We start from the raw sequence: 3985 nt of genomic DNA, 5'->3' as shown, positions 1-3985 counted from the left end.
GGACCGGTGCAGTGTCCGCATTACTGCAGCTGCAGCCCCAATCCGTCTGTCGATCTCCGGCTCCCTTCTCCCATCACTCGCGAACAAGACCCCGAGATACTTGAACTCCTCCACTTGGGGCAGGAACTCATCCCCGACCCGGAGTGGGCACTCCACCCTTTTCCGGCTGAGAACCATGGCCTCAGATTTGGAGGTGCTGATCCTCATTCCCGCTGCTTCACACTCGGCTGCGAACCGCTCCAGTGCGAGCTGGAGGCCCTCACCCGATGAAGCCAACAGAACCACATCATCCGCAAAAATCAGAGATGAGATTCTGAGGCCACCAAAGCGAAAGCCCTCCGCCACTTGGCTGCGCCTAGAAATCCTGTCCATAAAAATTATGAACAGAACCGGAGACAAAGGGCAGCCCTGGCGGAGCCCATCACCCACCGGGAACGAGTCCGACTTATTGCCGGCAATGCGAACCAAGCTCTTGCAACGGTTGTATAGGGATCGAATGGCCTGTAGCAATGGGCCAGACACCCCATACTCCCGCAGCACCTCCCACAGGACACCCCGAGGGACACGGTCGAATGCCTTCTCCAAGTCCACAAAACACATGTAGACTGGTTGGGCAAACTCCCATGCACCCTCAAGTATCCTCGAGAGGATAAAGAGCTGGTCCAGTGTTCCGCGACCAGGACGAAAACCGCATTGTTCCTCCTGTATCCGAGGTTCGACTAGCGGACGAACTCTCCTCTCCAGCACCCTGGCATAGACTTTCCCAGGGAGGCTGAGGAGTGTGATCCCCCTGTAGTTGGAACACAGGGTGTGTAATGATAATGTTCTCTTTATAATTTGGGGGAAAAATGCAGTAAGATTAGACTGAAGAAGTCACTTCGATGATTGACGAAACTTTTCTCCCACTGAAAAAGCTACGTCCAGATGAATGGAATCAAGTTTTTCAGTTTGACATAAAAAGGATGATTGACAATTCATCAAGACATATAAATGACTATGTGTTATACCATTATAGAGACCTAATACATTTTTTATGAAAAGTTAAGTATTTATGGATAAGTTGTTTGATGTGCACAAGATTGTTACTTTCAAATTTAATTTGTGAATACTAATAACTCAATTTGACATCAGTCTAATCGACCACAATCAATAATTAATTAGCTTGGAAAAGCTGTAAAAAGGATGAATAGTTTAAAGGGAACAGAAAAAGTTTTCAGCATAACAGAATACATAAGCCTTAGTTTTGCACAAAAAGTTCAAACATAAAAATTCACATTGTAAGCACCAGACGTCTGCTTTATATTTTTTATTTACAATTGAGTTCATGTTTCTTTTATAATTCATAGATTCATTACATAAGTCATCTTTTCAGGATTAATAAATGTGAAAATATATGTGTTTACATAAAGTAATTTTAAGTCACTGTTTTGGGATTTGAACCTAAAAGGGGGTACCTCTCACTTTAAGTATGTAAGTGCAATAGTAGCATGAAACCCTGTGTGAGAGGGAAGGGGAGGAGCATGGACATAGAGGTTAGGAGTCTCACGGTTTTCTGACCGTGTGCACAGCTAGTTCTGGATAACTGCTATTTTTTGGAACTTTCATGCTTTTTTAGGAAGGAGTTCATTGTTACATCTTCAGTTTGTAATAAATAAACAGTCTTCAAATCATAATGCAACTGGAAGCATTTCTTTTGGAAACCAGGAACACGCGTCAGCCATAGACTCTCCTTTTTTGAACTTGGTTTATTGGAAATTACCCTACACACATGTTATTCTCATGTAACCCTCTGCATGTTTCCGAACTGTGTCTGAATGACATAGCAGCAACTCTAGTGATCATGATGTTATGACTTTTTTTTGGGATTGATGCCCCAGAGACAATCCAGCACATTTGTGCTACATCTTTGTATGAAAAGTGCTTTATAAATAAAGATTGATTGATTGATACACACACACACACACATAGATGATAAATGGACTGATTTATATATATTGCTTTTCTACTCAACCAGAGTACTCAAAGCTCTCTGAGTCAGTGTCGTGTCGTCCCTCAAGCTGTGTGTTTCCTTGTGTGCCTCTCTGCAAAGTGTGAGTTTATATTTTCCAAGTTTAGTTTAGTATGCTCATTTTCTGTGACCAACAAATAAAGCTGTGATTTTGAGTTCATCCCCTGAGTCTGTGAGTCCTGCATTTTGGGTCCAACTCCTGCCTGCCGCACAGCGATTCATGACACCCAGTAGCAAATATGAATAATTTATATTTGATTGATACGATATTGAAGCACAAGGTAGGCAGTGCTAAAGGTATTGGTGGTGGATTTAACTGACATTTTAGATTAAATGTTAAAATCTGCGTGAAAATGTGAAGGAAAAAAGTGTAACATCCGAAAAGCAAAACATAGAAATTCCTTTTGTGAAACAGCATAATTGAAATAAAAACAAATAACAATCTAAATGTACCCTGCTCAAAGACTTGAATTGGTGTACTGTAGGTGGCTAGAGCCATATGCGTTTGCCCTTCAAAAAACAACGGTTTCTGTTTTTTGTGCCTCCATCCATTAATGCAATATGTCTCATGTTAGGTGTTATTATTAACCACTACACTATGGACTTACCACTACACTACAATTTATAGAAAACAATACATTCATGTGTAAATGATTGTTTAACCATGTAATCTAAACATTAATACAATTAAAAAAAATGTAACTTTTGAATTCATAACAATATATGTAACATCAAAGAAATCATGTAATTTTGTTTTGAAATACGTACCAAAGCAGATGAGTTCTCTCCGGAGGTCCCACTATCACCTTCAACATCGATATTTTTTGGTTTGTGTATGACTTCCATGGTTCTCTGTTTAATACACATGTAGTAATTACATTTTCATCTATCTGTAATGTAAAACAGTATCCTTCTACCTTGTTATACTTAGGTGTGCCTGTGCAAGGCCAAATTTTTATTATTCATCCACTGTTCTTCATGTCTAAACAAACTTCTGTTGCTCACTCAACTTTTGCTCTGTAATTAATTCAGAGCTTAAAAAATGTTTGCCACTCTCCTTGATAAATACTAAGTCCAGAGTAGTATTCAGACTCTAAACATAGATATCATAGAGTGCTTACCTTTTGGTAGTGCAGAGCAACATGATTAAGTTTTTTACGATTTGTACAATTGTTTGGCACTCCCAAGTCTTTGCACACGTTTCTCCAGAATGCGTCTCCTCGGTGAACACTGTGTTTCTTTCTGTTTTGTCTTTCGGAGAAAATCTCAATGCATTTTAGTATATGTTCATGTTTCAAACGAATTTTCCGTGTCTGTAAATGCAAGTAAAACAATTAAATAAAATAGAGAGAACTATACAACTATAAAATTATATTTCAATTTTTTTACAGTATATATCTTCTAAATATTGTTTAAGGATAAAACTTGCCTTTCCAAAGGATGAAAATGTGGAGGTTCTGTAACACAAATAAGAAATTAAAAAACAAAGGCTTCAATGTATTTGCCAAACAATAACATTTTCAGTTTTTGTCATGCACTTGTTATATTTACATATTTCCTGTATTACTCGAAATGACCTATTTAAAACCACTGGGGTGAGCGAAATGGTCTCGGATGGAAACAGACTAATCATATTATTGTTAACGCACCATTACAGTCAAAGATATGGACAAAGCAACAGTCTTATGATTTGTGTTTCGGGTTCAAGGAAATAAGCCTACATAGGAAAAGTTATTAAATTATGTATTAATATCAAATTTATTGCTAACAAAGTTGTTTAAAAGTGGTTGTTTGTTTATAGGAGCTACCGAGAGCATCACGTGGTCATACCACATCTATTACGTAATTTGTCCCTACCTAAATACATAGTACTTAAAAACACGTTAAAACCAAATTTAACTTAGAAAAAAGTAATAGGAAGCAAATAACATATGAAGCAAAAAGCCATAAGGAAAACTTCATAAAAGTTTTTGTCAA

Source organism: Diplotaxodon limnothrissa, unplaced genomic scaffold, assembly GCF_057381915.1.
Source record: "Diplotaxodon limnothrissa isolate DT_005_m unplaced genomic scaffold, D_limnothrissa_male_GT1.1 unmapped_scaffold_7, whole genome shotgun sequence".
Classification (NCBI taxonomy): Eukaryota; Metazoa; Chordata; class Actinopteri; order Cichliformes; family Cichlidae; genus Diplotaxodon; species Diplotaxodon limnothrissa.
Note: the sequence above shows the minus strand (reverse complement) of the source record.